A 22,991-nucleotide genomic window follows, 5' to 3' on the forward strand; every position below is an offset into this window, starting at 1 on the left:
AATTCAAATCATCTTGTCTATTTTACTCCCGACAGAGATATCTTTATCACATTTTATGATTAGTACAGAAAGGAGAGTTTGGAAACTATTTCTCTCGCTTTTCAATCTCAAGTATTTAGATTTTTTTTTTTCATTTGAAATCCTATATAACAATGACTCCTTGAATGCAAGACAAATGGATAATTAAAAGTTAAAATTATATAAAAGTGGTCGAGGTATTGAGCAATACCTCAACTGGATTTGGAACAAGTGATATTTCAGCATTGAGTCATTTAATTTTTTCTCATACACTATGGTTCATGCGTGAGTGTTTTATTTTCATGATTTCGTGCTTTAATAGCGTGCTCACATTTGATTCTTGTGATATACTTTTTTTTTGAAAAATACTGTCTGTATTTTATTGTGCTTTTTTTAAAATCGAAATCACAGAAATCGTGATTAAACTATCTGAAACTGATATAAAGAATTTATTTCTGTAGGACAGTGAGAGATAGCCAGTGTCTTCAAAAAAGTTGTAGCAGATGCTATCTCATATATTTAAAAACACTGAAGTCTTCTGTTATGCATACCGTAAAAACGCGTAAAAGCAGATCGCAAATAATACGAAATCCGCGTATAAACCCGCGAAAATTTTCAAATCCGCGTAAAATAACTGACCAAAGGTTTTCAATCATTTCTACGTTCGAAAAAGAATCGAGAAGGAAATCAGAAAAAAGATCAGGTTAAATCAGATAATATTGAGTAATTACATTGAAAAAGTATTTGGAACGAAAAAAAAATTTAGATGCATGCCGCGTGACAAACAACTTTTATGGGAAATTTGCGTAAAAATATACATATAAAAAACCGCTTAAAAAGCGAATATCGTCTAGATAGTTATTCGCTGTACAGAAAAACACATTTTTGTTGAACATTTAAACCGACTACAATAGAGCAAGATAAAAAAAAACTATATTGTTTTTGCCGTATCGTTTTTAAAGGTTAATTGAACTTTGAATCACTAATTAGTTGGCGAATATAAGCAGATTACTATTTAATATTCTGAAAGCACGTCTATTCTACTTCCGAAGTTATATAAGATCGTTTGCATAACAAAATAACTTGCTTATTTCTGAGGATAGCGTTTAAAATATGTGCTTTTAAAAACCGCATAATTTTGTGAAAGAATAGAAAAATGTAAAAAAATCATGTGAAAAAGTTATAACGAAAATTGAGAAGCAGTTTCCGAAGCATGTGGGTGCACGATTGGGTGAAACAACGAAAATACAAGAAATAAATAAATTTAAAATGATTTTTTTTCCTGTTGGGTACATTTTCCATTGCCATCAGTTGTTTGATCTATCGTGGCGGGATTGTCCTAGCTCCAGCTGGACATATACTAAAAAGAATTAGGTTGATTGATTGGAATGTTATTTCGACAATCAGCAGGTTTCTCTAACTATATTACAAATTATAGCAAGTTTTGGTAGTTTTTGACAAAAAAAGATAAGAATTAGTTGGAATGTACAATATTTTGTTAAGTGAATAACAAATTTTGTTATAAATATGCTTTGAAAAACACACTTTTGAACATTCAAGTGTATGATAACAGAATTTGATATAAATCTGTACTTTTTAACATTCGCATCATTTTACAAGCTTTGTTATTTCTATTAAGTTCAGATATATTTGTGTTACCCGTTTGTTATAATCGTTTGATCGGGTACTGATAAAGGAAGAATAAAATTCGTTATGTGTACTGACAACCTACGTAACGTCCCTGTGAAGACGATTACTACGTTGCTTTCACGGTCACTATCGACAATCAATTGCGCAAATTTCGCTTACTTTAAGTTGTTGAATTATTTATTTTAAGTCGAATAAAAAAATATTACTTTTGACGTGGGACTACGTCTTTGTTTACTATACTGGGATGCATTCTGTAAAATTGGAAATGAAACTGGCAAATGTTGCGTCAGATTTCAAACGTTAATAACAGCATAACCACATGATGGATAACAATAACCAATATGTTGTTGGATAGATAAAATGTGTAACAATTTTGTAATATGCTAGTTACCATTCAAATTTCATTGCTAAGCTGTAAAATTGATAAAAAGTTTCAATGACAAATTTACGCGAACAATGAACCAATTACATGCGAGCATTCCTAGCACAGACGACGTGAATGGACACCATTCGTTCCCTGTGATATTCTCTGTACCAATATCGAAATAAAAATTGACAGAGTCACCCCGTCCCAATAGGTCGACTAATTTCTGCTTCCATGACCTTAGGCTAACATGATGTCTCGAAGGTAAAAGTTTTCCTAAAAGTTTGAAACAAACCCCATTCTTGAACAATTTCTAAACCTGCTTTTAAACCTAATAAAAACTGATGTCTTGAAAGAAAACATGCCGGTGAAAGCAACAATACCAGTGAAGTAAAGAACCGCAGGTCTCTCGTCGTCTATGACTGCAGCGGTACTCTTCGTTTCGTACATTCAGCGGTACACTTCTATTCGTACTGCAGCGGTACTATTCGTATTGCAGTGGTACACTTTTGTTCGTACATTTCTATTCGTGTACAATCGAGGAAAAACTACAATGCTGTTGTTGATGGTGATTGAAGCTTTATCTAATAAATATGATTGCCATAAATTACTCAACAAGAATTGTAAATTTTTGCAACGGATATTTATTTAATTTTATTTTCGATATTCACTAAATAATCGTTACCGGATAGTATCGAAAGAGTAAATTTCCAAATATACACATTCATAAAAGAGTAAGAACCTGCAAATGTGAATTTGTGAATTTTTGGTTTATTTACTAAGATTCATTCAGAATCTCTTTTTATATTTCAAAATTGTTAGATGATATATTATTATTCTAAGCTTTTCCATAATGAACGTATATTAGACGTCATCGTAATACAGCGAATGTAGTTCTAGGCAAATGAAAAAAAATGTCAAACAAAAAACAAAAATGGAATTGTTGATTGTAACGATTTTTTGTTGGAACTTGTTATTAATTTTGTTTACCATATCTTCTTCTGTTCGCCAATTAATGAACCTTTGTAAGGTCTTCCATAATATTTTGAAAGTAAGATAGATTTGATTCAATCGGAGTTTAATAAGATAAAACCTTTCATTATGATAACGTCAGTGTTATTGGATTTGGTTTTTGAGGATATAGAGTTAATTCTGACTTTGACGCATTACGAGAAATTCTTGGTGCTTCTTCAACAAGCACGATATGCTTGTGCCTTGTCAAATACATGTTGTTTGAACAAAAAAATACTACAGGCATAATATCGTCAGATATAAACGATATTCTTTCGAGTGTTGTTGAATATATTCTAAAAATTGATTTCCAGGGGAGGCTGAAAATAAAAATACGTACAGTCGCTGAGCAAACACATTGATTCTGTCTGCAGACTCTGTATATTTTGTAACAAAAAATCCCTAATTACAGTGTTTAGTCCCACGTCACCATTTCATACAACCCTAGGGCTGTATACCTTGTAGTATTTTCTACATTGATCACTGTTTAAACTCACAGTATTAAATGAAAAGCTTGGCAGTCTTTTTCATAGGTTCCAACCATGAAATAAATCATTCAAACAAAAGTTGCATGTAAAATGACTTCCAAGTTGGGTTTAAATAATTTTGACGATTCAAGGAACCTATACTAAATCTAAAACATTTCAATTCCCTAAAAACTGCAAGAAATAGTCTACGTTGTGAAGAATCCAAGCATTTGATTTCAGTGACACAGTGAAACCTATTCACTGTAGTTTGCTCGTTCAAGTAAATATTTTCTCAGTAGGGAATATACTAACAAAGAACGACATTGAATTTATTTATTTATTTAGCTCTACCAACAGACATTAAACTAATCCTAATGGTTGATAATTTATAAAACATTGCGAAACAAAGATACAAATTTAGTACGTAGGACTCGATGGGATGAATAAAAGTCGAAAACAGATGACACACGGTTGAAGGCTCCTTGAATGATGGCACTGTTTGCGCTGTGGTTGGTGCGACGAAAAGGCAGTTGCAACGCAGATGACCTCCACAGGGTTCTGGATGTCGCGTCTAGGTTGATCAGACGCAGAATGGCCTGGCAGTCAATCCGTGAAGTCAAAACATCCGAAACTGAAAAGTATCGAGCTGCAGAAGCTGGCAGCGATCCTCGTTTCGGATGTTACGCATGGGTTACCGCCGGGGAAGCATGCTAAGAGCATAGCATACGAAAAGGCGTTGGATGCTTTCAGGGCGGTGGATTGCATTAGTGGAGCAGAATTCCAATGAGGACCGAACAAGCAAACAATAGAGTGTTGTCATACTTTGTATGTTTCTGAAATCCCGCGTTCTGCGACAAATCATTCCCCGTTGTCTAGCGGCTTTAGCAACAATAAACGATATATGTTGTCAGTTTGGTATCGAGGAGAACTCCAAGATCCTTGACGTGATCGACTCGCTGTATTGAAGACTCATCTAACTTGTAATCGAAGTGTAGCGGACGGTGTTTTCTAGTAAATGTTATTACTGAGCATTTAATGCAAGCATTTTAAGCATTATTAAAGAAAGTATTTGCCAATTTTTTTGTTAAACAAGTAAAAGAGCAAATACTTTTCTCAAACAATTTTGAAGCAAATAGTGTGATATTACACAAGCCAACAAATATTAACCGTCATCAATTTATCAATTCGTCAAATTCACGGTAATTCTTTTTTTTTTGATCGTGATAAAATCGAAACAAGTTTTATTACCAAACACGAAAATTCGCCGTAAAACAAAAAAGAATTAACGCAATCAATGACGGTTCACTGAACTTGAAATAAAAAATTGAAATTTGTCAAAATAAATATGTTAAATATGTGTAAATAAAGATTAATTCTTTTTTATTTGGCATTCCGTCATAATGACATAGCCTGATTTACAAAGTTTCTCCGATTCACTGGGTTATTAGCTGCCGCTCTCCAATCCCTGGGACACCGTGTACTCTCTGCCAGATCTAGCCATACCTGGTCTACCCATCTTGCCCGCTACGCCATTGGTCATCTTCTTCCTACCGGATTCGAAGCAAACACCATCTTCGCATGGTAGTTGTCCGGCATTTTTGCAACGTGCCCTGCCCAGCGTATCCGTCCAGATTCAGCCACCCTTTGAATACTGGGTTCACCGTAGAGTTGCGCGAGCTCATGATTCTTTCTTCTCCTCCATATTCCGTTCTCCTGCACGCCGCCAAAGAAACTCCGAGCACTCGCAGGTTCTCTTCGAGTAGTGTCTCCGTTGCCCGTAGAGAACGACTGGTCTTATGAGCAAAACGCTACAGGTTACACTTCGTACGGAGGCTCAGTCTGTTCGACCGCAATTGCTTGTGGAGCCCATAGTAGGCACGACTTCCGGTGATAATACGCCTCCGGATCTCTCGGCTGGTATCATTGTCTTCAGTTACTAGTGAGCCAAAATAGACAAACTCATCGACTACCTCGAACTCATCGCCTAGGCGTTGTTGGTCGGCTTCGATTCCGCCGGTTAGCATATCTTTCGTTTAAGACGTATTTATCTGCATTCCAATCCTCGCTGCTTCCCGTTTTAGTCTGGTGTACTGTTCTGCCACCGCCACAGTTGTTCTGCCGACAATGTCTATGTCATCAGCAAAGTAAACGAATTTACTGGATTGAAAATCGTACCCCGCGTGTTGATGTCCGCTCGATTCATTCCACCATGTAGCGCAATGTTGAATGACAGGCAGGAGAGACCATCACCCGACCCGACAATCCACCCGAAATCCGCACACAGCACTGCGTCCCATCCACCGTAGCCTTTACCAGTCTAATCAGCTTCCCCGAAAGCCGTTTTCGTTCATGACCTTCCATAGCTCTTTTCGGTTGATGGTGTCATACGCGGCTTTAAAGTCGATGAATAGGTTGTGTGTGGTGTTCTGTATTCACGACATTCCTGGAGTATCTGCCGCATGGTAAAGATTTGGTTCGTCGTAGATTATCCTTCCACGAAGCCGGCCTAATAACTTCCCACAAATCTGTTTTGCTAGGGGTGAGAGGCGGCGGAAAATGATTTGGGACAGCACTTTGTAGGCGGCATTCAGGACGGTGATCGCACGATAGTTCCCACAGTCCAATTGTCGCTTTATTTACAGATATGGCAGATAACCCCATCCTTCCACTCCTCCGGTAGCTGTTCTGTATCCCAAATTCTTGCAATCAGCCGGTGCGTTCGAGCAAATAGCTTCGCCTATCGTTGGGGCTGGCACGTCTTCTATATTTGTCGCACCGGCGGGATCGCTTTCTCCGCCTCCATGGTCTCCTGCCTGGGCGCCATTCAGGTGTTCGTCGAAGTGCTGCTTCCACCTTTCGGTTACCTCACGATCGTTCGTCAGAATACTACCACCTTTATCCCGGCACATTTCGGCTCGCGGCACAAAGCCTCTACGGGATGCGTGGAGTTCCTAGTAGAACTTTTGCGTTTATCTGAGAATGATGAAGCTGTTTCAGATCTGCAAACTACTTTTCCTCCAGGCGGCGCTTCTTCTCCCGAAAAATTTGGGTTCGCTGCATCTTCTTCTGTCGGTGTCCTTCCACATTCTGACGAGTGACACTGCGCATGTTAGCCGCCCGCGCAGCATTCTCCTCATCCATCACCTTCCTACATTTGTCGTTGAACCACTCCTTCCGTTGGGTTCGTCCCACATGCCTGATGTCGTTCTCCGTTACGCTGTTGATGGCTGTTTTAATTGTGTTCCAACGGTCCTCGAGAAAACCTTCCTCCAGCTTGTCCTCTTCCGGCAGCGCTGCTTCGAGCGAATGCGCGTAGTTTTCGGCGACGTTAGGTTACTTCAGTCGCGCAAGATCTAACCGGAGCGGGCGTTGGTACCGAATGTTGGTAACAACGGAGAGTTTTGGACGCATCTTAACCATCACCAAGTAGTGGTCCGAATCGACGTTAGCGCTCCTATAGGATCTGACGTCGATGATGTCTGAGAAGTGCCGACAATCAACCAGAACGTGGTTGATTTGTGTTTCCGTCTGATTTGGTGACCTCCAGGTGTACTTGTTCAGGAGGTTGTGCTGGAAACAGGTACTACGCACGCTCTTGTTCTTTGAGGCGGCAGAGTCGATGAGTCTTAGGTCAATCTCGTTGGTCCGCTGCTGCGCGCTGAACCCTCCAATCACCGGTTTGTATTCCTTCTCCTGGCCGACCTGAGCGTTGAAATCCCCGATGACGATCTTGATATCATGTTTTGGGCAGTGGTCGCACTCACGTCTCAACTACGCGTAGAGTTCATCATTGTCGTCTTCGGTACTTCCGAGGTGAGCGCTGTGCACGTTTATGATGCTTATGTTGAAGAACCGGCCCTTGATTCTCAACCTGCACATTCGAGGGCTGGTTGGCCACCACCCAATCACTCGTTTCCGCATCTCGCCTTGTTGTGAACGACACCACAGGGCATACAGTTCGCTCTCCGGGATCAGGCGAAAAAATCACCAGCGCTGACGTTATCACCAGTGGCACCAGCCAGCGGAGCGACCGCGAGAACAATAGAGAAGGTGACGGTGCAAGATCAGAAGTAGTGATTTTAGCGCAGTAATTGGCAGCAAACTATATACAGGCTAATAAGATAGCACAATTTTACATTTGTTTTTATTAAATTAAGTCGTTCTAATCTAGTAAAACTCGAAATAAGTAAAATATAAATAATAATATAAATAATAAGTAAAATATAAATAAGAAAACGGTATTAGGAAAAATTGAATAAAAATAAAAATATATTATATTAGGCATAAATAGGCTAAAAGTGGTCTTGGATAATCTTTTAATAGATTAAATCAGTTTTCAACCTATGTGAGTAAAATTAATTGAAATTCATTATAACCCAAATTTATGGACTACGGACTATGGACTACGGATTTGTAACGGCATTATCTATCTGCAGGAGGAAAGGCAAATTTGGGATTGTACACTATAATTGTAAGCTGAAACATTTATATCTTCAATTATAACTCAACATAAATAAATAATTTGTAGCTTTGATCAGCTCCAGAAGAGTGGCTGATTTCAATAACTTATATTTCTACAACCAAAACACGCCCGTCACTATAAAAGCTGTCCCTAGCTTATGTGTGTTGCTGCACCTCTGGTAGATGGCATGACCATCCCGGAACGTACGTACCATTGAGCCTTTCCAGCACACCTCCTGCAGCGCTACGACGTCAAAACCTGTGGGATTTCATTACTTCGGAGAGCACTCGAGTGCTCCCTCGGAAATTGAGAGATCCAGTTCCACGTCCCGAGTTTCCAATCGTTAGTCCGTTTTCGTCGCATGGGTCTGTGCCGATTGTTCCAGTCCGAATTTATTTGTTCCTTGTTCATTACTTGTGAGTGTTTTACGGTGGCGGCTTGTAAGAACTGCGCACCAACCCCCTGTCTCGCCGGAGGACCATCGTGCACAACACTGTTTAGAGTCCCACGTTGGCACGAGGAAGGTAATCGGCCGCCCCTAACCTGGAGTACAGACGCCGTTTCTGAGCCGCTCCTAACATGGAGGACAGACGCTCGAAAACTCAAAAGAGCCCCCCTCCAACGGGCTTGTTTACCCGATCTTCCCTTAGTTGATCGTATCCCAGCTGGCACTGCGGGGAGGTTGGGATAGGAGTGGCTGGATAAGAGGTTAAGGATCACGTGTGGGGTCTATTTTATTCCGGTAGGCGCACTTGGCCCCGATGGTACGCATTATAAAGCCGTGCAGCCAGCCAAATGGCATAGACACAGCGAAATGGCATTGAAACATTAGAAGCTATTTCAAATAAAATTATTAACAATTTTCGACAACAATCGTTGTAGTCCCTAATTGCTACGATAAGCTCTCTTGATAACCAATAAGTTAGCAATTAAGTTAGTTGTAAGTTTTATTCCCTTTTTTCACAAGTAGGGTAAGGAATGGCTTAAGCAGTAGCGCCTATTTTAATCAGTCGAAGAAAACAGGCCTCAAACTTCTGCATTTTGATCAATATCAACAATTTCAATGATGGAAACGAAAACATTGATTGTCTAGCTGTCTTACGAATATGAGGAATACCGTTAATCACAAAGAAATTTGTGAACAAACATCGTTCGAAACAAATCGACCTATATTGCAGCCATTCAGGAGCCACTTCGGGTGTTGAAAAAAAATAACGCCTGCAAAACAGATGTAAACTGCTTAAAACAGGTTCGGGGCGATTGGAATAGTGTCCCTCGATTGGTAAATTTAATTGATGATTGTTAAAGTTTGCTAACTTAGTTTTACAATCTGAAAACAAGTTCTGACAGAGAAAACGATAGAGAACAGATCGATAAACTACTGTTTGAATTTCACCCAACACATTTCGAATATTTCGTCTGAATACACAGGCGGTTCCTAAAGCTGCTTAGAATATGTTCCCTACCCTAGATTTAAATTCCTGTGAATGATAAGTCTTAATTGCGAAAGGAAACAAATCTTTGCAATGAAAATAACAGTTCATTAAGCAGACAGTATATTAAGTAGAGAGAACGAAAATTAAGCGAACTGGAAATATGATACAGATTTGGAAAAATATAACGCATCCCGACGGAACAGTGTTGATAAATTACCCCTTGTGATTGGAGACACATACTCATTATTCTCTAATATTTATCATAAATACCTAAGCTACTAACAACCTGCCTTTATTGAAACAAACACTCGAGAAAAACCAGGAAAAAAATCGAGTAGCCGAAAATAAGTGAAATAATTAATATATAATTAATGCATGTGACGCATGTTTTAATCCCAGATCTCTTTTCCAAACTATTTTTGATTTGATTGAGTTATTTTCATTTTTTTACCTTGGGGTAAAATAGATTTTTTCATGCTATTCCTAATCACAAGAATTTTATTTCTACAACTTTAGTTTAGTTTTGAAGCCTCCTCAATAGTATACTGACGCTCGGTTCTTTTTTCTATCAATATGAAGAAAGAGCAGAGTGATTATTCATCGCTCACTTCTTGCCCAGCATAAGCACTGCGTGTAGCGAATTCATCACCACACTTCTTTCTTCTGCTTTGTGCTGTGTTTCTCCTGCTCACAGAAAATATATTACACTTGCTACATACACCACAGCTGAGCGAAACAAGAGTGGTGAATCACTCTAGTGAAAACACACAGAAGTACACCACGGTGCGTACAAATTCGATAACGTTCGAAGTGCGGGATGGGACGGGCCGCACAGTGGCGCAGTTTTGATAACAGACGGTCAAATGTCTTTTCTCACTTTTCCTTACATTTTAGGGCTTTGGTGTCTTCGGAAGAGTTGTTCAGAATACTGATTATAATTATCTGACATTTTCATTCAACTACTTATTAAGCTAGTTTTACAGTTTTACGAGATATTCAATTACTGTTTTCGACAAAGTTGTAAAACTACCAATTTCATGTAACTTTGCTGAAGACTCGAAATTCCTTGTCTTATCTCTGGAGAGATATAACCGTTTTTTAAGACTAGCTTAAAACTAGTTTTTTCACCTAAATTGTATCTTAACTACTTCTGATCAACTTGAGGTGTTCTAGAAAGTTTTAGATAATAACAAAATACATTTTTTCCACGAAAATAAGTTAATTCTGTTAAACCAGCTTCGAGATAGAGCGATTTTAAGGTAAAATTATGTCAATTTTTAACCATCTAGTGCCCAAGTTATTTTGTAGACGGGCTTCGGTAAAATCACTATGAACCATTATAAACAATTTTTAAGTATCTATTGAAGCTTTTCAGAACTTCGACTGAAGCCCGCCAAATGGCGACATTGGGCATTAGAGGGTTAAAATCAAATCATTCAAAATTGTGAATATTTGTGAGGTATTACTCAACGTCATTTGTTTTGGCATGTTTTGTGGTATGAGCACACATATTTTTCAAAAGCGGAATTCTTCGAGAATGTCGTATTTTGATAGTTTTGAATGTCATTTTTCTAATATTTTAAATAGTAAAGGTATAATTGAAGTGAAAAAACTAGTTCTATGGTAGTCTTTTAAGAAAAACAGTTTTATCTTTTCATATTTAATCACAAGACCTGAGAATTTCGTGTTTTCGGCAAAGTTTTTTGAAGTCAATAGTTCTACAACTTAGCCGATGATAGTATTTGAATATCTCGTAAAAAAGCTAATTTTTCTAAGTGTGATACTAGCTGAATAAGGAATTGAGTAAGAATGTCAGATAATTCTAATCAGCATTCTGAACAACTCTTCCCAAGACACCAAACCCCTAAAATATAAAAAAATTAATGTTAATGTCCACGGTCCATACAATTTTTTTAGAATTTATATGGGCAAGTGTCCACGGAGGGGGAGGGGGGGGGGGTCAAAATCGATAACTATCTGTCCACGTGTTATGTGGATGGCCCCTAATATAAATTTACAGATCCAAAAATGATTTTTATGATGAAGATCATCAATGTGACAATCATTGTTCAACTCAATTTCTATAGATGGATAAAAAAAGTGTCAGTTGAAACTGGTAATTTATTTTATTTCTATTCTATACTTCTCGTTACAAAATCTTGCATCCCACTAAGAGATGAAACACATTTCATGATGCCATACAGCATCACCTACCGGAAATGGGTTAAATATGCTAAAGAATGGGTAGGAAATCGACGATATTACAAAATTACATTGATTGCATAAATACTATGAGAAAAGTTTGTGAAAATGGGAAAATATTATAAATAAACTTGTTTTTGCTTGAATCTTGAAGTTATGTTCCATTGGAATAAGAAGGTGCACTTTACTATCCAATATATGAGTTTTAAATCAACGGCAATTTTTGACCGTCGCACAGAGGAGTAACTGGAGTAAAAACCTGGCCAAAATTATTATCGCTGCTATTTAGCAATATTTCGGATAATATTTGAGTGAGAAGTGGAAGTGGCTGGTTCGAGTATTGTATCAAAGAGTAACTATAAATATCACACACACAACTCAATGTTTACATTTACATAGCTTAATGTGTCTCCATTAGTGTTAGTGAGCAGACAAAGTGATACGCTCGTATGATGTTTTGTTCGCAAAATGAACAGCGAAACAAATCGAAGAATTTACCAGTAAAATGATGTGGCAAAATATCTACATTTCGAATTTTCAATTTGATGCTCACATATTATATGATATTATATGATGTCTCGTGCAACCTACGTAGGTTGGATAAAACCTCTTGTGCGGAGTGTTATTTGTACGGATTATTAATTCTGTGCATCAAGTTAATGCTAAGTAAACTTAAGTTAGTTGAAATTCCTTCACTCAACTAATCTCATATAATTACTGTTAAGCTGAAACTCTGTTCGGAGGATGAGGCAGGGAACCATCAACTATTTAATCTTTTCATTTTCTCATATACGCGTGAACACTTAACGTCAAAATTTGTCAAAAACAAGATTTTTCAAACGGGTCGCAAATGTCAATCCGGACGTTACCGGATGAGCTATTAGCAAGGATGTGTTCGTGATGATACTCGAAAAACATAAAAATCACCAATTTCGAAAACTTCTTAAGAGTAGTTATAATTTTTATTTTTAAAATTTCTATCAACTGGTTTGTTAGTGTTGAACATAAAGAACTCATTTGCTGCAAAATATTGATCAATTGTCATTTTTTTGACGCCTGGAACAAGTTGTTAATATAAATGGTTCGATTCCCAATAAAAAAGCTTGAAAATTTGTCAATATTCACAGCACTCCCAGCATATGTAAACACCGTTGAGCGTCAATCGAGTGATAGCATTTTGTGAAGCATTTATTTGAGCTGCAGAAAAAAATATAGTGGCTCCAAAAAGCTTAAAAAAACTTTTTTCTCATTTTGGCCAGCTTTTTGTTCTAGGTACTCCTCTGTGCGTCGTTAAATAAAAGCAGCACTGTATCTCTAATTTAAAAGATGTTAAACAAACAAAATCAAGGTAATTTTCGATCGTTTTACCGAGCAATTGTATGGAGGTATTTCTTGATAGAATACACTGGATTCTTTTTTTTACGCGATTGTCTTTTACATAATTTTATTTTACACGATATTTTTTACACGTGGTGGATTTTATCAAAACGACGTGATCTTTTTTTACACGAATTGTTGAAAATTACGCGACATTTTCTACGGGATTCTTTTTTTTTGCGAGAATGCATCAATCGCGTAAAAAAAGAATCCAGTTTAAACATATTTTCAAACAACAGAGATTCTGTTTTCATAATAAGATTACAAAAGGTTTTCAAAACAGCTAGGGCAAGGGTCGGGTTCACTTAATTTGATTCTCGTACATACCGATAATTCGATTTCAGACACATCGAGATTAGGCGCTTTCCCTTGTTTGTATTCCGGTACGGGTATTAAAGTTTTACAGTTTGTCGGGTCCGGGTCGGGTCGAGGGAAAAACTCCCGTATCCTACCATCTCTACTGATAAAGCTAAGGTAAGCGAAAAGGATAGATAATGGCTTCACTAGGGGTCGTACCCAAACCTCGGTGTCATTAGAATGGGCACGAATGAAATGTTTACGGAGGGGGCGTGGGGGTTGAAAAGTTTCACCAAAAAATAAGTGAAGAAATGTTATTATGTTGTGTTTAAAAACAATGCGGTTTTGCGATTTGTTTCCTTTATATATAAATGTAGAGGGCTGCTCAGTGATAAAAATCCACAAAAAATGTGCGCAAAGCATAACTTACTTGTTATCCAGCGAATACATGACACAAACTCAAAAACATTTGACAGTTTATAGAAATCTTTCAACAAAACTGCAAAATGATAGTATCAACGATGAATATTTTGTTATTTTGGTGATTCCACCGACCAAAATATCGCAAAAAATATCGTTGAACGTTTGACAGAAGTTGCGTTAAAGCTAAGATACAATTTTAACACTGCTCAACACAGGTTTTGCCCCAGTACTCAAACTGGAAAAAATGGAAGGCTTATAGCATGTAAATCATTCTTGTGAATTTTGTTGTGCCCATCCAGCGAAAGAGCGTATACAAAATAAATAACAAATAATTGTTTGTTATTTTGTTTAGTAATAATTTCTTAAAACAATAATCTACACCAAAAAACTCTATTGTTTCATTTCCCTCCATATAAAATGAAGCTTCAAGGGAGCTAAATAGACTCTACGCAGATGATTTTTGATATCATTGAAAAATGATGACGTGATCGGAGCCATCATTGTTACCCTTGTGGTAACATACAGATTTAATATTTTTGGCTGCATCGTATGAATAAATACATGTCATTTCATTGGTAGTAAAATTATTTGAGTGATTATTCAAAACAGTAATTTTTCACTTTCCTTTTAAATGTGATTGTTATACCATAAAACTGCTGAACTCATTGCCTATCCAACTCATAGTTAAATTTAATTCCGGGGTAGTTAAATGGCTTGTCCAAAACCTATCTATTAACGTGACGCTGAGACGAATTTATAATTTTGATTGAAAACCTGTGGTAAAAGCAATAAGTGTTCCTGACAGATTAAACAAACCGAACTAAAATTTGTTAAAAAAAACACCAAAATGTAGAGAGGAAAATGCATTCTGTTAAAACGGTTATCGGTAATAAATTTTATCATCCTCGAACAGAATGCAACCATCAATCAATAGGATTCCGTCAAATAGCTAGCAATTTTGTGGCACAATAGTTATTTTGATTGGCATTCCTGAAGTCTTTGTCTGCTTTTCGTGAGCACTAGTTACCAGTATCATAAACCCCATAAACCCAGCATGAAGCAATTAATATCCGTTGCTGGCAGTGGTTAGTGTGAATTCCTGTGGTAATTACGAAGCTCTTCTGAAATGTTTCATCATTCCAGCATGAACAACCAAACTACACAAAAGTCGGTGCCGAATCACTTTGTTGTGCGTCAAAGACGGATGATATAAATGTTAAGATGAGATTGAGGTACGGCACAGAACTTTATCTACCATGAGAAATGTTACAAGTTGGAGGGCACGCTTATATTTTATTACGAGAATTGTTCATTTGTAACTTTGTAACAACTGCAAGTATGCGTACATGATAGAGCACTCTCGAAACCGGATCTTTTCGGTTCTAAGGAAGCGCAAGTGCTATGAAACGGGTAGATTTGGCTTTCTGCTGGGTTGTGAAATACTTAAAATGTTGCGAACTAAATTTCATTGTGTAGCACTTGTCGCATCGAATCAAATCGAGCGACCATTCGAAATCATCGTTACATCGGATTTAATCTTACCCCCAGTGAATAATATTGCCTGGTTTATTGAAAGTTTTTTTTATGAGCAAAAGAAGATTGAAACTAGACAAACAAATGATAAACAGTCTACTGGAGATTATAGACTCAGGTCAAAACAAAAATGATCATTATCAAAGGTACACCGACAAGATAAAACTTTCCCTCATGCGAATTTCAGCAGACCGGGTAGCCAAACTTTCCTCTAGTATACGAAATACGTTTTATCGCAGCGCAACAATCTGTACCCAATTTCATTACCATTTTGTTTCAAAGTTCCCAGCATTATTTCGCTGAGATGAATAATACTCCCCCGGCCATTCGCCGCCACGATGGAATTTGGCCATTAAATTGCGTAGGTGTTGGAAATACTTTCCCTTTTCGGGATGCCAAGCGAACTCTGTCTGACTGGTTGGAGCCTTATTCGTCTTTGGCAAAGCCCTCCAGCAGTCTGCGAGTTGAAAATATTTCAACTCAGATAAAAATGAAGAAAAGTATCCAACTGGGATATTTTAAATATTTTGTTTCGTTCAGAGTATTATCGGAGTTATCAGCAGGGTTTGAGTGAAATCGACAATAGCGGCGGCACAAGTGTTTTTGAAATGTTTTGCAAACATTTGTATGGTAAGCTCCTCAACACTCCATCATTCAATTAGCACGGCTCTAGAGTACATACTTCGCCATGTCGATACTAAAATAAAAGCGGTAATGGTAAATAATTCCGGTTTGTGGTTCGCTCTGTCATCCACTCATACTCGAGTGCAGAACCACTCCGTACGGGTAGTAAACTGACTGCCAGAATCAAACAATATTCCTAGAAAAGTTGTGACATTTTAAATTCGAAGCGACCGACCGTGAATGTAAGCTCTCGCAATATTCCAACGTATGTTCAGCGGTGGATGAGGTTAACAAGAAGTGAAAACTAAATTGACACTCCGATTGGCACTTCCCGCGAGTCATAGTCACTGGAGGCTCAAATCGACCGGTTTTGATCCATCTTCTTCAATTTGGCTGAATACGCGTGTAAATGTGAGTTTGTGCGTGTGTTTGCGTGTGTGTGAATATCAATCTGCGGTTGAAATATGTTTACACATCTCATATGTGTTACAATTCTCACCGTTGGCATCTGCAGGCGTTTGCTTGTCGTCCCAATACAAGCATTATTACCAGGGACAATAAATTAAGGCGGGGAAAACCATTTCCCACAGCGAGCGGCTCTCGAAAAGCCGGTAAGTGAGATTTGGCCCTCCGGGAAAACCTTCGTCGTTCGTTTTACCCATGCTCCGGTGCCTGCCACTCGCGTGGAAGAAAAATAGATGAAAAAGAGAATCTAATCTCCAACTCCAGCGTGACCTTGGCAACCGAAATTTGTTCTGAATGGCCGAATGTTGTCCCCGTTTGGGGAACAATCGTCGCGAGGGGTGAGTTTAATCTAAAACATCGCATTTTAGGAATTGATAAAATTTCAGTTTCATAATTTGAATACATTACAATTAACCACGCGCTCCCATTAGTTTTAAGCGATGGGAAAGCTTCATATTTTATTACAACGGGTTAAGCAAACTGCAATAAATTTTCGAATACCAATAAAATAAACAAATAAATATCAATTTATAAAATGAATAAACAGTATGTAAGATTCAAGTTTATAATCTTGGTTATACTGAAAGCAGATTTATTCTGGGTGTGACTGACGGTAATAATACTAATAATTAGCTGTCAGTAACACCCACCATTAGTAACGAATTTTGCTTTTTTCGTGCCGCTAGCACAAAGAGCAGCTCATCATATGACAAATAAATATCTCATGATAACCCGCAATTGTGGCGAAAATGGGAATAAACATCTTCTTATGACGACGTAGGATTGTTCCTCATTGCTCTCCAGACGAAACCCCAAGGCGATGATCATCATCATCGACATCAATTTGCGATACTAGCAAAAGTTGATTGGAGACCGTTAATGCATTTGTTCTCAGTAAAATATTTAGTTATACAGAAGTATGGCAACCGAATTTGAAAACTACAACATGACAAACAAAAACTGAAAAATGAAAATTGAGAAATCAATAATCAGAAACTAGAAAATTCAAATTAAAAATAAACAGAGAAATTAAAATTATAAATTTATAAACTCAAAATTCAAAATTCAAAATTCAAAATACAAAATTCAAAATTAAAAATTCAAAATTCAAAATTCAAAATTCAAAATTCAAAATTCAAAATTCAAAATTCAAAATTCAAAATTCAAAATTCAAAATTCAAAATTCAAAATTCAAAATTCAAAATTCAAAATTCAAAATTCAAAATTCAAAATTCAAAATTTAAAATTCAAAATTCAAAATTCAAAATTCAAAATTCAAACTTCAAAATTCAAAATTCAAAATTCAAAATAATTCAAAATTCAAAATTCAAAATTAAAAATTCAAAATTCAAAATTCAAAATTCAAAATTCAAAATTCAAAATTCAAAATTCAAAATTCAAAATTCAAAATTCAAAATTCAAAATTCAAAATTCAAAATTCAAAATTCAAAATTCAAAATTCAAAATTCAAAATTCAAAATTCAAAATTCAAAATTCAAAATTCAAAATTCAAAATTCAAAATTCAAAATTCAAAATTCAAAATTCAAAATTCGAAATTCAAAATTCAAAATTCAAAATTCAAAATTCAAAATTCAAAATTCAAAATGCAATATCAAAATTCAAAATTCAAAATTCAAAATTCAAAATTCAAAATTCAAAATTCAAAATTCAAAATTCAAAATTCAAAATTCAAAATTCAAAATTCAAAATTCAAAATTCAAAATTCAAAATTCAAAATTCAAAATTCAAAATTCAAAATTCAAAATTCAAAATTCAAAATTCAAAATTCAAAATTCAAAATTCAAAATTCAAAATTCAAAATTCAAAATTCAAAATTCAAAATTCAAAATTCAAAATTCAAAATTCAAAATTCAAAATTCAAAATTCAAAATTCAAAATTCAAAATTCAAAATTCAAAATTCAAAATTCAAAATTCAAAATTCAAAATTCAAAATTCAAAATTCAAAATTCAAAATTCAAAATTCAAAATTCAAAATTCAAAATTCAAAATTCAAAATTCAAAATTCAAAATTCAAAATTCAAAATTCAAAATTCAAAATTCAAAATTCAAAATTCAAAATTCAAAATTCAAAATTCAAAATTCAAAATTCAAAATTCAAAATTCAAAATTCAAAATTCAAAATTCAAAATTCAAAATTCAAAATTCAAAATTCAAAATTCAAAATTCAAAATTCAAAATTCAAAATTCAAAATTCAAAATTCAAAATTCAAAATTCAAAATTCAAAATTCAAAATTCAAAATTCAAAATTCAAAATTCAAAATTCAAAATTCAAAATTCAAAATTCAAAATTCAAAATTCAAAATTCAAAATTCAAAATTCAAAATTCAAAATTCAAAATTCAAAATTCAAAATTCAAAATTCAAAATTCAAAATTCAAAATTCAAAATTCAAAATTCAAAATTCAAAATTCAAAATTCAAAATTCAAAATTCAAATTCAAAATTCAAAATTCAAAATTCAAAATTCAAAATTCAAAATTCAAAATTCAAAATTCAAAATTCAAAATTCAAAATTCAAAATTCAAAATTCAAAATTCAAAATTCAAAATTCAAAATTCAAAATTCAAAATTCAAAATTCAAAATTCAAATTCAAAATTCAAAATTCAAAATTCAAAATTCAAAATTCAAAATTCAAAATTCAAAATTCAAAATTCAAAATTCAAAATTCAAAATTCAAAATTCAAAATTCAAAATTCAAAATTCAAAATTCAAAATTCAAAATTCAAAATTCAAAATTCAAAATTCAAAATTCAAAATTCAAAATTCAAATTCAAAATTCAAAATTCAAAATTCAAAATTCAAAATTCAAAATTCAAAATTCAAAATTCAAAATTCAAAATTCAAAATTCAAAATTCAAAATTCAAAATTCAAAATTCAAAATTCAAAATTCAAAATTCAAAATTCAAAATTCAAAATTCAAAATTCAAAATTCAAAATTCAAAATTCAAAATTCAAAATTCAAAATTCAAAATTCAAAATTCAAAATTCAAAATTCAAAATTCAAAATTCAAAATTCAAAATCAAAATTCAAAATTCAAAATTCAAAATTCAAAATTCAAAATTCAAAATTCAAAATTCAAAATTCAAAATTCAAAATTCAAAATTCAAAATTCAAAATTCAAAATTCAAAATTCAAAATTCAAAATTCAAAATTCAAAATTCAAAATTCAAAATTCAAAATTCAAAATTCAAAATTCAAAATTCAAAATTCAAAATTCAAAATTCAAAATTCAAAATTCAAAATTCAAAATTCAAAATTCAAAATTCAAAATTCAAAATTCAAAATTCAAAATTCAAAATTCAAAATTCAAAATTCAAAATTCAAAATTCAAAATTCAAAATTCAAAATTCAAAATTCAAAATTCAAAATTCAAAATTCAAAATTCAAAATTCAAAATTCAAAATTCAAAATTCAAAATTCAAAATTCAAAATTCAAAATTCAAAATTCAAAATTCAAAATTCAAAATTCAAAATTCAAAATTCAAAATTCAAAATTCAAAATTCAAAATTCAAAATTCAAAATTCAAAATTCAAAATTCAAAATTCAAAATTCAAAATTCAAAATTCAAAATTCAAAATTCAAAATTCAAAATTCAAAATTCAAAATTCAAAATTCAAAATTCAAAATTCAAAATTCAAAATTCAAAATTCAAAATTCAAAATTCAAAATTCAAAATTCAAAATTCAAAATTCAAAATTCAAAATTCAAAATTCAAAATTCAAAATTCAAAATTCAAAATTCAAAATTCAAAATTCAAAATTCAAAATTCAAAATTCAAAATTCAAAATTCAAAATTCAAAATTCAAAATTCAAAATTCAAAATTCAAAATTCAAAATTCAAAATTCAAAATTCAAAATTCAAAATTCAAAATTCAAAATTCAAAATTCAAAATTCAAAATTCAAAATTCAAAATTCAAAATTCAAAATTCAAAATTCAAAATTCAAAATTCAAAATTCAAAATTCAAAATTCAAAATTCAAAATTCAAAATTCAAAATTCAAAATTCAAAATTCAAAATTCAAAATTCAAAATTCAAAATTCAAAATTCAAAATTCAAAATTCAAAATTCAAAATTCAAAATTCAAAATTCAAAATTCAAAATTCAAAATTCAAAATTCAAAATTCAAAATTCAAAATTCAAAATTCAAAATTCAAAATTCAAAATTCAAAATTCAAAATTCAAAATTCAAAATTCAAAATTCAAAATTCAAAATTCAAAATTCAAAATTCAAAATTCAAAATTCAAAATTCAAAATTCAAAATTCAAAATTCAAAATTCAAAATTCAAAATTCAAAATTCAAAATTCAAAATTCAAAATTCAAAATTCAAAATTCAAAATTCAAAATTCAAAATTCAAAATTCAAAATTCAAAATTCAAAATTCAAAATTCAAAATTCAAAATTCAAAATTCAAAATTCAAAATTCAAAATTCGAAATTCAAAATTCAAAATTCAAAATTCAAAATACAAAATTCAAAATTCAAAATTCAAAATTCAAAATTCAAAATTCAAGATTCAAAATTCAAAATTCAAAATTCAAAATTCAAAATTCAAAACTCCGAATTCAAAATTCAAAATTCAAAATTCAAAATTCAAAATTCAAAATTCAAAATTCAAAATTCAAAATTCGAAATTCAAAATTCAAATTCAAAATTCAAAATTCAAAATTATAAATTCAAAATTCAAAATTCAAAATTCGAAATTCAAAATTCAAAATTCAAAATTCAAAATTCAAAATTCAAAATTCAAAATTCAAAATTCAAGATTCAAAATTCAAAATTCAAAATTCAAAATTCAAAATTCAAAATTCAAAACTCAAAACTCAAAATTCAAAATTCAAAATTCAAAATTCAAAATTCAAAATTCAAAATTCAAAACCACGGGGTGATAAGTGTTTCTTACGTAAAATTTTCTGATAAACACGATGAAACCAGCAAATTTAAAATAAAATTAGCTGCATTGGCCGAAAAATGCAAATTTAATTTTTATTTACAAAAATAATCTATCTGGCAACCCTTCCGGGCAAAAACAATATTTTTTCTAGATTCCTTGGTTTATTTTCCTCAAAGTTCACCTATCACTAATTTTCGGGTGTTTTACGTCTATAAATTATGAAATAAAATAATTACGAAATTTACAACTTTTTTCGTAAAAATGTTATATCTCGAGATTGACTCATATTACCTCGATATGATAGTTGTTTCTTATTTTAAATTTTCCAAGGAACACCATGAAATTATCGAATTAAAAATAAAAAAGGCTGCATTTGCTGAAAAATGTAAATTTAGTTTTCAAATACAAAAATAATTCATCTGGCTACACTTCCGGTCAAAAATTATATTTTTTCTGGATTCCTTGGTTTATTTTCTTCAAAAATCATTTATCAGTATTTTTCGGACATCTTACGTCTATGAATTGTGAGAAAAATAAAAAAGAGATTTTTGACAAAAATTGCGCGACATTGCAATAAAGAAGGGGGTCTTGGAAAGCGGAGGGTATTCCAATCGACACCAAAATTAGGATTTTTCCAAAGAGACAGTAGATGAATAATTCCCCCAACTTTGAACAAAATCTGTAATGGTCGTGTCCAAGTGGCATGTACACTTCGTATGGAATGACCCATATTCAAAATTTGTAATTCAATATTTGCGAATAAAAATTCAAAAAAATTCAAAACTCAAAACTCGAAAATCTAAATTTGAAATTCAAAATTTGAGATTCTAAATTTGAAATTGAAGATATGAAATTGGTAATGATGCATGATAAATGATAAATGATAAATGATAAATGATAAATGATAAATGATAAATGATAAATGATAAATGATAAATGATAAATGATAAATGATAAATGATAAATGATAAATGATAAATGATAAATGATAAATGATAAATGATAAATGATAAATGATAAATGATAAATGATAAATGATAAATGATAAATGATAAATGATAAATGATAAATGATAAATGATGAATGATAAATGATAAATGATAAATGATAAATGATAAATGATAAGAGATAAATGATAAATGATAAATGATAAATGATAAATGATAAATGATAAAAGATAAATGATAGATGATAAATGATAAATGATAAATGATAAATGATAAATGATAAATGATAAATGATAAATGATAAATGATAAATGATAAATGATAAATGACAAATGATAAATGATAAATGATAAATGATAAATGATAAATGATAAATGATAAATGATAAATGATAAATGATAAATGATAAATGATAAATGATAAATGATAAATGATAAATGATAAATGATAAATGATAAATGATAAATGATAAATGATAAATGATAAATGATAAATGATAAATGATAAATGATAAATGATAAATGATAAATGATAAATGATAAATGATAAATGATAAATGATAAATGATAAATGATAAATGATAAATGATAAATGATAAATGATAAATGATAAATGATAAATGATAAATGATAAATGATAAATGATAAATGATAAATGATAAATGATAAATGATAAATGATAAATGATAAATGATAAATGATAAATGATAAATGATAAATGATAAATGATAAATGATAAATAATAAATGATAAATGATAAATGATAAATGATAAATGATAAATGATAAATGATAAA

General features: G+C 32.6%; 1 protein-coding gene across 3 annotated transcripts in view; it reads left to right on the plus strand.

Annotated features, from left to right (window-relative positions):
- LOC129720680 (serine/threonine-protein phosphatase rdgC) overlaps positions 1 to 22,991 on the plus strand; it is a 240,188-nt gene that overhangs the window by 1,378 nt on the left and 215,819 nt on the right. The window lies entirely within an intron of this gene.

Source organism: Wyeomyia smithii, chromosome 2 (genome assembly GCF_029784165.1).
Source record: "Wyeomyia smithii strain HCP4-BCI-WySm-NY-G18 chromosome 2, ASM2978416v1, whole genome shotgun sequence".
NCBI classification, from domain to species: domain Eukaryota; kingdom Metazoa; phylum Arthropoda; class Insecta; order Diptera; family Culicidae; genus Wyeomyia; species Wyeomyia smithii.